General features: G+C 41.8%; 1 protein-coding gene and 1 pseudogene across 1 annotated transcript in view; one reads left to right on the top strand and one right to left on the bottom strand.

The window, feature by feature from the left end:
* The window catches only part of LOC109906945 (zinc finger protein 208), a 52,099-nt gene that overhangs the window by 22,531 nt on the left and 17,841 nt on the right, over positions 1-11,727 (bottom strand). The gene's annotated exons all lie outside the window — the stretch shown is intronic.
* Positions 5,457-8,729, top strand: LOC109900840 (zinc finger BED domain-containing protein 4-like; annotated as a pseudogene).

The following is an 11,727-nucleotide window of genomic DNA, read 5'->3' on the forward strand; positions in this document are numbered from 1 at the left end:
GGAGGTAAGAATCTCCAGCTTCAGAGATTTTCGCAGTTCGTTCCAGTCATTGGCAGCAGAGAACTGGAAGGATTGGCTTGGGAAGAATTGGCTTGGGGGTGACCAGTGAGATATACCTGCTGGAGCGCATGCTACGGGTGGGTGCTGCTATGGTGACCAGTGAGCTGAGATAAGGCGGGGCTTTACCTAGCAGAGATTGTTGATGACCTGGAGCCAGTGGGTTTGGCCATGAGTACGAAGCGAGGGCCAGCCAACAAGATCATACAGGTCGCAGTGATGGGTAGTATATGGGGCTGTGGTGACAAAACGGATGGCACTGTGATAGACTGCATCCAGTTTGTTGAGTAGAGTGTTGGAGGCTATTTTGACATCGACAAAGTCGAGTATCGGTAGAATGGTCAGTTTTACGAGGGTATGTTTGGCAGCATGAGTGAAGGATGCATTGTTGCGAAATAGGAAGCCGATTCTAGATTTAGTTTTGGATTGGACATGTTTAATGTGAGTCTGGAAGGAAAGTTTACAGTCTAACCAGACACCTAAGTATTTGTCTAGAGTGGTGATGCTGGACGGGTGGGCAGGTGCGGGCAGCGATCGGTTGAAGAGCATGCATTTAGTTTTACTTGCATTTAAGGGCAGTTGGAGACCACAAAAGGAGAGTTGTATAGCATTGAACCTCGTCTGGAGGTTAGTTAACAGTGTCCAACGAAGGGCCAGAGGTATACAGAATGGTGTCGTCTGCGTAGAGGTGAATCAAAGAATCACCAGCAGCGAGAGCGACATCATTGATGTATACAGAGAAGAGAGTCGGCCCGAGAATTGAACCCTGTTGCACCCCCATAGAGACTCCCAGAGGTCCGGACAACAGGCCCTCCGATTTGACACACTGAACTCTATCAGAGAAGTAGTTGGTAAACCAGGCGAGGCAATCATTTGAGAAACCAAGGCTGTTGAGTCTGCCAATAAGAATGTGGTGATTGACAAAGTCAAAAGCCTTAGCCGGGACGATGAATACGGCTGCAAAGTAATGTCTCTTATCGATGGCAGTTATGATATCGTTTAGGACCTTGAGCGTTGCTGAGGTGCACCCATGACCAGCTCTGAAACCAAATTGCATAGCAGAGAAGGTACGGTGGGAATCGAAATGGTCGGTAATCTGTTTGTTAACTTGGTTTTCGAACACATTAGAAAGACAGCGTAGGATAGATATAGGTCTGTAGTTTGGGTCTAGAGTGTCTCCCCCTTTGAAGAGGGGGATGACCGCGGCAGCTTTCCAATCTATGGGAATCTCAGACGATTCAAAAGGGAGGTTGAACAGGCTAGTAATAGGGGTTGCAACAATTTCGGCAGATCATTTTAGAAAGAGAGGGTCCAGATTGTCTAGCCCGGTTGATTTGTAGGGGTCCAGATTTTGCAGCTCTTTCAGAACATTAGCTATCTAGATGTGGGTGAAGGAGAAGTGGAGGAGGTTGCTGTGGGGAGCGCAGGGCTGTTGCCTGGGGTAGGGGTAGCCAGGTGGAAAGGATGGCCAGCCGTAGAAAAATGCTAATTGAAATTCTCAATTATAGTGGATTTATCGGTGACTGAGTAAAGGGTCTGCACACTTGTGTATGAAGTATCAAGGGGTCTGAATACTTTCCGAATGCACCATTAATCTCTCCTTCCTCCCAATGTGTGCAGTTGTTCACTTCCCTTCACTGATAAGAAAGGAAATTACTGGTATACTAGACCATGCCTCCACTAATCCAATGGGGGCACAACCCTAGCCTCTACCCCCTAGAGCTTAGGGACTTCTGAAGGTTACCGATGGGTGTAATTAATGTTTCCCTTTGATAAGCTAGGCTGCTCTCAGACCTAGGGGGTAGGTAGAGGGTTGTTTCTGGACAGGGTCATAGTCTTCTTCTTGGGTAGACTCCGTAATATGACATCAGAGGTAGTGTTTCCCAAACCTCTCCCAGCTATTCCCCTTAACTATCTATTCCAGTCCAAGCTGACCAGATTCAACTAATCAAGGGCTTGATGATTAGTTGACCAGTTGTGCTACTGGCATTGATCAAAGTGTTAGGTAGATAAAATAACCTTAAGTGAAATGTTTGAAAGTAGGGCTACTCGAAGCTGTGTTTGGGAAACACTACCCTGACACACGATGACAACTTCCATCATCAGGTGAGAATTAAATGTAGATCTTTGTGCTACCTCGTTTATGGACTCCAGTCACTGATGTCAGGCTGTTCTCTCTGCTACCGCACGGCAAGCGGTACCAGAGCACCAAGTCACTTTACCCCGACCTACATGTATAAATTACCTTGACTAACCTGTTCCGCCTGTATATAGCCTCATTGTTCTTTGTTTAGTAAATATTTTAACTATATTTTCTTAGCGGCATTGTTGGTTAAGGGCTCGTAAGTAAGCATTTCACGCTAAGGTCTACACCTATTGTATTTGGCGCATATGAGTAAGTAAAATTTTACTTGACTTGTCAAAAGTGTTTGCTGTTGATCGTGCTATTTTATTGAATAAGTTGTCCTCGATTGGGCTTGTGATGCCTGCTCTCGGTTTCATGATTTTTTTCAATAAAAGGTGGCCCGAGTTAAGTCCAAATTTCTTGAAGTACATAAAGGTGTACTGCTGGGGTCGGTACTAGGACCTGTTCTTTTCACTATTTATATAAATGCTATTGCTCAATCTGTTATATTGTACATTTCATCTGTATGTGGATGATACATTTATGTACGATTGCCCCGACTGACCTTTTCTGACTTGGCTGTGATAAGGCTACAGTCTGATTTTGCAGTTGTGCGGGAAGCCCTTATTGATATAAAACTTGTGCTTAATACGGGTAAAACAAAATGTGTGTATCTCTTAAAATTGTTTCAGATGGATCTTCACTCATCAGATGGTTCTATAATCAAATGAGTCCCTGCATACCAAACGTGGTATTTGTATTTACAATGATTTGTCATTTAAAAAAACATACGAATGAGCTTGTTAACTTTTTATGGCTGCAGGGGCAGTATTGAGTAGATTGGATGAAAAGGTGCCCATTGTAAACGGCCAGTTCCTCAGTCTCAGTTGCTAATATATGCATATTATTATTAGTATTGGATAGAAAACACTCTAAAGTTTCCAAATCTTTCAAAATATTGTCTGCGAGTATAACAGAACGGATATTGCAGGCGAAACCCGGAGGAAAATCAAAGCAGGAAGTGGCTTCTATTTTGAAAACTCCATGTTCCATAGCCTCCCTTTACTCCATTTAAAAGGGATATGAACAAGATTCCTTTTCCTATCGCTTCCTCAGTCTTCGGACATAGTTTCAGGCTTTTATTTTGAAAAAATGAGCCAGAACGATAACATTGCGTCAAGTGGTCACATGAGTTTTGCTCGCGCAACAGAGTTTGGATAGGTATTGCTTTTCCCTCTCCTACTGTGAAAGACATTTGCGGTTGATATATTATCAATTATATATTTTAAAAAACAACCTCAGGATTGATTATAAAAAACGTTTGACATGTTTCTGTGGACATTTTGGAAACTATTTGGAATTTGTCTGCGTTGTCGTGACCGCTCTTTCCTGTGGATTTCTGAACATAACGCGACAAACAAACAGAGGTATTTTGGATCTAAAAATAATCTTTATGGAACAAAAGGAACATCTGTTGTGTAACTGGGATGCTCGTGAGTGAAAACATCCAAAGATCAAAGGTAAACTATTAATTTGATTGCTTTTCTGACTTTCGTGACCGAGCTACCTGATGCTAAGTGTAGTTAATGTTTTATTGTGCGATCGATAAACTTACAAATGCTTGGATTGCTTTCGCTATAAAGCATAATTTCAAAATCTGACACGACAGGTGGATTAATAAAAGGCTAAGCTCTATTTTCCTATATTGTACTTGTGATTTCATGAATATAAATATTTATATTGTATGTAGCGCTCTGCTATTCAGAGGTTGTTGATGACACTTATCCCGATATCGGGATTGCAGCCATAACAAGTTAACAAGAAATTTGAGGAGTGGTAAAAAAAAAAAGGTTTTAATAACTCCAACCTAAGTGTATGTAAACTTCAGACTTCAACTGTATACAGGCCGTCAGTAAATACACCCAACATTTTCTTTATTAAACAAAATACTCGGTTATATGCAACTTTCTGCAACAAACTAGTCGCTCTCAAAAAAGTTGTGCACTCGCTCTCATGCACTCTTGGGGCGTCTGCCAGACGGAACTGCAATCTGCAATCTGAAACTGAACCCTACCTTGAGGCATGCATAGGCTGCATTCCAAACATGTAAAAGACACACCCTCTCCCCTCGTACCATGATGACGTACAATGGCGTATGATGAGATGACACTTGCAGGGCAAGGTGCGAGGGAAAAATGAAGGAATTTTAAATGGATCGCCCATGCCCGGAAATGTGTCACTATTTCGTCCCACGGTTGTTTAAGTCATGATGGTACCACCGGTAGCGGTTGTGTGTGCTTTATATGCGCTACAGTCAATTATGACCTTATTTCATATCTTTGCTAGAAGACGAGGCGAGGCATCTGCTGACAACGAATGCAAGCCATCCAACAATATCAGGTAAAAGGAAAATTACAAATGTACAAGTGTGATGTTACATCATACAACTTTCCCTGACATATCCGAAAGCGAACCTAACAAAAACATGACTTTCATGATACGCGTTCGTGCCATCATGTACATTAGTAGCACAATTTCTAACTTACTTACATTCGTTTTTTCTTAAACCAATATCAATATAAAAGAAACCAACACACAAGTGTAAGGTTTTGGCAGACTTTTCTTAGCAGATGTACAATTATTGCGGATTGAATTATGGGGCGTTTCAGGCCCCGGAGTGAGCAGAATTGTACAATTGCAAACTCGATCACAAATGAGGGCTGAGGGGATTACGTTGCCAACTTCCCTTGCTTGGCTAATTGTTTGGACCGATGGCAAAGATGGCCGTATCGCTGCATAAACATTAGACAAGTTGGAAATCACTAATTCAACACTGAGTGTTTTGGAAGGAATCAGTGGCTAACTGCAAGCATTGCAGAGCAATCACTAACCTGCTATTCAGTGGAGTGGGTGTATGGCTCAAGTTTAAGGGTCTCTTTTCCAAGCTTAAAAGGATAAACATTCAACGTTGGTCATGCTGTCAATCCAGCATGACTTCTGCCGCGTTCAAAACAACTGGAAATTCGGGACTGGGAAATCTCAGACTTCAGTGAATTCAAGATAACTGGAAACTCTAGATAAAACTAGCTCAGACTGGGAAAATACGTTTGATAGGTCATTCAACTCGGAATGCCAAATCGGGAAGTCGGGCCTATTTCTAGAGCTCCGACCTGAAGATCACTGACATCTTCTTGATTCAACCTGGTCTGTATCCGAGTTCCCAGTTGTCTTGAAAGGCCCATAAATCCAGAGAACGCCAGATTTTGATGACAAAATGTCCCGCTGTGCCACCTTCCTGTTCAAGTGAGCACAGGACAAGTTGAGCCCAAAAATGTCTTGTATGCTGCTGCATAAATAATGTAACATGCCAGGGAGATATGTATACTGTAGCTAAGAAAGTCATTTGATATCAACTGATTAATCGGAATGGCCGATTTCAAGTTTTCATAACAATCGGAAATCAGTATTTTTGGACAACGATTTGGCCGATTTTTTTACACCTTTATTTAACTAGGCAAGTCAGTTAAGAACAGTGGGTTAACTGCCTCGTTCAGGGGCAGAACAGCAGATTTTTACCTTGTCAGCTCTGGGGATTCAATTAACTAGTCCTACACTCTAACCACCTGATTACATTGCACTCCAAGAGGAGCCTGCCTGTTTATGCGAATGCAGTAAGCCAAGGTAAGTTGCTAGCTAGCATTAAACTTATCTTATGAAAATCAATCATAATCACTAGTTAACTACACATGGTTGATGATATTACTAATTTATATAGCGTGTCCTGCATTGCATATAATCGATGCGGTGCCATTCGTTAAAACGACTGCCGTTGCTCCAACGTGTACCTGACCATAAACACCAATGCCTTTCTTAAAATCAATACACAAGTATACATTTTTAAACCTGCATATTTAGCTAACAGAAATCCAGGTTAGCAGGCAATATTAACCAGGTTGCACGCAGAGTCAGGGTATATGCAACAGTTTGGGCCGGCTGGCTCTTTGCTAACTAATTTGCCAGAATTTGACGTAATTATGACATAACATTGAAGGTTGTGCAATGTAACAGGAATATTTAGACTCATGGATGCTACCCGTTAAATAAAATACGGAACGGAATAAAAGTTTTGTTTTCGAGGTGATAGTTTCCGGATTTGACCGAAGGCCCGTATTTCTGTGTGTTTACTTTGGTTAAGTCTATGATTTGATAGAGCAGTCTGACTGAGCGGTGGTAATAGTCAAAGGTATATGGTTTAGAGAGAAAATAGTCAACATGTTATAATTCCTGTAATAACTTGCGGCTGAACTTGAAAGGGGTTCCTTCGTTATTTTATCGTTCATGTCTTCCATAGAGAATGTCTTGATCTACTTCAAATAAGGTCTGTGTTTCGTTCAGGCTTAAACCACCTCGGCGTTTTGATACCTGTGTAAATCTCACTAGGATAAGGTAACGTTTGTCAAGATATTTTCATAAATCCACTCTACAATTTTTTTTATCTTCGCTTATATTTCGCCAATATTGATCAGAGTTTACCTTGTCCTATGGATATCTACACAGTTATAAAATTGGCAAGGTGGTGTAAGCCTACACGAAACACAGACCTTATTTTAAGTCAATCTAAAAATATCCTATGGAATAAATTAATGAAGGAACCGCTTTTCAGATTTTGCTAGAAGGTGTCATGGGAATTATGACTCGCACTTTGGTAGTCAATTCTTACCATTCCCATTATTAAAATAGGATTTCCTGCATATAGAAATTAGTTTTTGTTTTCAACATTCATCACAGGTAACTTAAACTATATTTTTATTCAAACAGTTGAGAGTATTTGTCTCCTAAGCAGACTCTTCAGTATCATTGTCACTTCAGAGCTCTGTGTGTGTTTACAGATGGCAAAGAAAAGCAGAGCACCAGTGTGGGACTATTACATGGAATTGGCATCAGGGAAAGCAAGGTGTCTTATTTGTGATAAAGATGTACGCATGTGGTCAGCAACAGCTAAATCAAAAAAATACCACAAACCTGTGGAATCACCTTAAGAACAACCATCCAAAAGCCCATAAGAAAGCAATGATGAAAAAAGCTAACGCTAATTCTTCACAACGAAAAAGTGATAGACACATCGCAGGCTACAATCTTACAACTTTTTAATAGGCAAGCAAAATGGCAGGACAAAGATCCAAGGGCCAAGAAAATGGATGTAGCAATTATTGAGATGATTGACACTGACATCCAGCCATTCACAGTGGTGTCTGACGTTGGTTTTCAGCGGCTGATTACTCTTGCTGAACTCCGGTACAGATGAAAAATTATTTAGCACAGAAATGCAAGATAAAACACATGAAAGAGTTGTGATGAATGTGAAGAATCTGATGGCATGGCATTCACAAATGACTGCTGGTCAGGCACTACAGAGTCCCCGATGAGCCTTACTGGACATTTCATTGACAATGTTTGGACAAGAAAGCAGGTTGTGCTGAATGTCAAGACTATGAATGGATCAAACTACAGAGAGATGTTTTTGACCATGTTGGAATACTGGGAAATCCACACAGAACGTGTAGTGCTGGTCCTCAGAGACAGTGGGGCAAACATGGTGAAAGGTATGAGACTGGCAGAGCTTCCAGACTTCAGCTGCAGTGCACACACCCTACAGCTTGTAATCAATGATGGACTATCCAGTCAGAGAGCTGTGCTAGACATTATTGCCATGTTGAAGAGCTGTACTGGCCAAACAAAGGCTGAGGGCCATTCAGGAAGAGCTTGGCCTTCCCAAACACATGCACGCATCATGCAAGCAGTTCAAACTCACTGGAAGTCAACACTACAGATGTTGCAGAGGATGTTTGAACAGAGGCGTGCATTAAATGTAAGCATGCAAGCAGTTCAAACTCACTGGAAGTCAACACTACAGATGTTGCAGAGGATGTTTGAACAGAGGCGTGCATTAAATGTGTATGCAGGTGAATACGGACACATCAGCAGTTTGTCTGCTGCACAATGGGACATTGTCTCTAACCTAATTGAGACTCTGGCACCTATGGAGGAGGTGACCGTGGAGATGAGCCACTCCAACTCTACAGCAGCATGCATCATCCCCAGTGTGTTGCTGCTGAAGCTGCAGCAGGAGGGTTCTTCTACTCAAAGCATCAACACTTTACGGAAGGCCATGATGGACAGTCTGACAAGGAGGTTCTCCAAGGCAGAGGAGACAAAGTGCCTGGTGCTGGCAACTGGCCTGGATCTACATTACAAGAGCTATGCCTTCACCTCAGGGACAGCACTAGAGAAAACAAAAGAGTGGCTGAAGGAGGAGTCTGACCTACTAAGGAAACCAAATCCCGGAGCCACAGCAGATGGGGCGAGTGAAGAGGAGGACCCAGATCCAGGTGCAAAAGAGCAAAGAGTCCAGGTAGATCAGCCACCCAGTCTGGTGGACAGCCTCTACGCTAGAATCTTTGGAAGCCAAGAGGGCAGGGCTGAAGTCCAGTGCAGAGAGTGTTCAGTGAGGTGGGGATCATTTATGATAAGCAGAGGAGCAGACTGACAGGGGACCATGCAGACAAGCTCTGCTTTCTGCACTACAACCTAAAACTTCTTAACTGGGAATATTGAAGACGCATGAAATCTGGTGGTTTGTTTTAACATATGTTCTCATGTTATGAGACTAACTTGATTTTATTTATGTATTACATTAAGTTAAAATAAAAGTGTTCATTGTTCACTCAGTATTGTTGAAATTGTCATTATTACAAAAATATGTGTGTATATATATATATATATATATATATATATATAAATAAATAGATTTTATTTTTTATTGGCCGATTAATCGGGATCGGCCTTTTTGGTCCTCCAATAATTGGTATCGGCGTTAAAAAATCATAACCGATCGACCTCTAAAAGTAATACTAAGTGTATGTTGTGTAGTAAGCTGTTAGTAGCCCAGGTGCCTCACCCTAATAGTTTGGTTTATTCACCACTCACGCACATGTAGCCTATAGCCTGTTTTAGAGAAAAGTCATCATTGAATATTGTAAGTTTTCATTGTCTGCTTATAACCCCCTTTATTTATCCTGTAGTTCTGACTTGGTGTACAGGGAGAACACTGTAAGAAAGGTCCATGGCCTGAATTCTGTCGCTGTACATTTCAAAGTGCTGAACAAATAGTTACATTGACTACATCTGTCTTAGCTCGCACATTAATGTGTTAAAATCGCAATTACGGATTGCCTCTTATCCGCTTGTTGTCCCCTCATGCCATGGTTTTTACATCTCAGTTGTCAATAGAAAAGCAAGTCAGCCATATTAGCAGTTTTTTTTTAAAGGCAGTAAATTAGGCTGAATTATCTGTTTCGCTGCCAGACAAGGCTCCGCTGATAGTCAGGTGTTGCAGTGGTACAGTGTTGGGACTGCAGTTGGGACAGCTTTCTGTAGGCCCTAACAGTTTGTGGGAACCGTTTGTCACCGTTATAGTGCAATGTATTGTTTACTGTTGGCATGCTGTCATGCGATGAAGGAAAAAAAAGTGCCCCACCAAGATTTACATGCTAAGTTCGCCACTGCGTATAAGATGGAAGTCCACTAGGTGAATGAGCAAGACAAAAGATTTAAGTGCCTTTGAACAGGGTATGGTAGTAGGTGCCAGACGCACCGGTTTGAGTTGGTCAAGAACGGCAATGCTGCTGGGTTTTTCACGCTCAACACTCTCCCGTGTGTATCAATTATGGTCTACCACCCAAAGGACATCCAGCCAACTCAAATCAAAGTTTATTTGTCACGTGAGCTGAATATATCAGGTGTAGACCTTACAGTGAAATGCTTACTTACAGGCTCTAACCAATAGTGCAAAAAGGTATTAGGTAGACAATAGGTAGGTAAAGAAATAAAACAGTAAAAAGACAGGTTATATACAGTAGCGAGGCTACATACAGACACCGGTCAGTCAGGCTGATTGAGGTAGTATGTACATGTAGATATGGTTAAAGTGACTATGCATATATGATGAACAGAGAGTAGTAGTTGTGTAAAAGAGGGGTTGGAGGGTGGGAAACAATGCAGATAGCCCGGTTAGCCAATGTGCGGGAGCACTGGTTGGTCGGCCCAATTGAGGTAGTATGTACATGAATGTATAGTTAAAAAGTGACTATGCATATATGATAAACAGAGAGTATCAGCAGCGTAAAAAGAGGAGTTGGCACACAATGCAAATAGTCCGGGTAGCCATTTGATTACCTGTTCAAGAGTCTTATGGCTTGGGGTTAAAAACTGTTGAAAAGCCTTTTTGTCCTAGACTTGGCACTCCGGTACCACTTGCCATCATGCAGTAGTAGAGAGAAGAGTCTATGACTGGGGTGGCTGGGGTCTTTGACAATTTTTTACCCAATAGGCTCAGACTTGTTTCCATCTACGCAGGTTGGCACCCATGTCCCACTGGGCCATGGCACCGACGGATCTACTCTGACATGGATCAAGGTGTATACGCCTGGTATAACATCAAGGTGTATACAACTAGATTAACACGGGTGTTGAAGCAGAAAAGCATCATGAACGTATCTGCACTATTTATCAAGCGAGTTAAGCTGCATACTCAGAAACACAATTTTATAATGGCAGGAGTGTTTGATTTCCTTACATTAGCATCATAACATCAATAATGTAGCTAGGGGTAGTAACTAGGCCTACCCTGTATGTGACAACAAAAATATGTTCCCGCTTTCTACATGCAGAAATAAGATATAATTTGGCAAGAATCAGTTGAGGTTGTCTGCTGCCAAAAATAAATGGAATTTACTACAATAATCCCAGTGTAGCAGCATTTCCATCACACATCTACCTACATGGGTTGCATGTTCAACATGTACCCATGCCTATCTCTACCTCCTAAACATTGAGGAAACGTGAAACTTGATCTAAGTAAATTGATTTAGCTATTATCTGGTTAACAGTACACGGAATAAGGAATTGAGTGCCGGTTAACAAACTATGCATTTAATTACCTCGCTAGTTACAGGTCACGTCAATGTGCCATCCAGGGGTGTCTTCATTACGTCTTACAACTTTAACAGTTTACCGTTTAAGAACCAAGAGGAACGGTGAGGGCCCAACTAAAGTTGAAAAATGTTGAGTTGGAGTGAACGGTTTCAAACGGTTTGCAACAGAATCGGCGTAATTAATATACCCCAGGTAGGTTTGTATTGAATTGCTAATGTACTTTTACTAGCAACTACAATAACGTTAGACCTTACCTACTGCCACTGGGCACACACCGGTTAAATCAACGTTGTTTCCACGTAATTTCAGTGAAATTACGTTCAACCAACGTGGAATGTACGCTGAATTGACGTATGGTCTATGCCCAGTGGGTAGGGGTGAAGCCCCAGCCAGGTCGTCAGAAAGCAGAATGTCTGAAGAAGCATGCATTTAACTAACCACTCAAACCAAATAACTCGAAATAATGTTTTCATGCCAGTGGAAAGGGTGACATCCCTTGCAATGCTTAAAATGTGCTTATGTTCGCTTGGCAATTATCATCTACTGCCTAC

Source organism: Oncorhynchus kisutch, linkage group LG2 (assembly GCF_002021735.2).
Source record: "Oncorhynchus kisutch isolate 150728-3 linkage group LG2, Okis_V2, whole genome shotgun sequence".
Taxonomy (NCBI): Eukaryota; Metazoa; Chordata; class Actinopteri; order Salmoniformes; family Salmonidae; genus Oncorhynchus; species Oncorhynchus kisutch.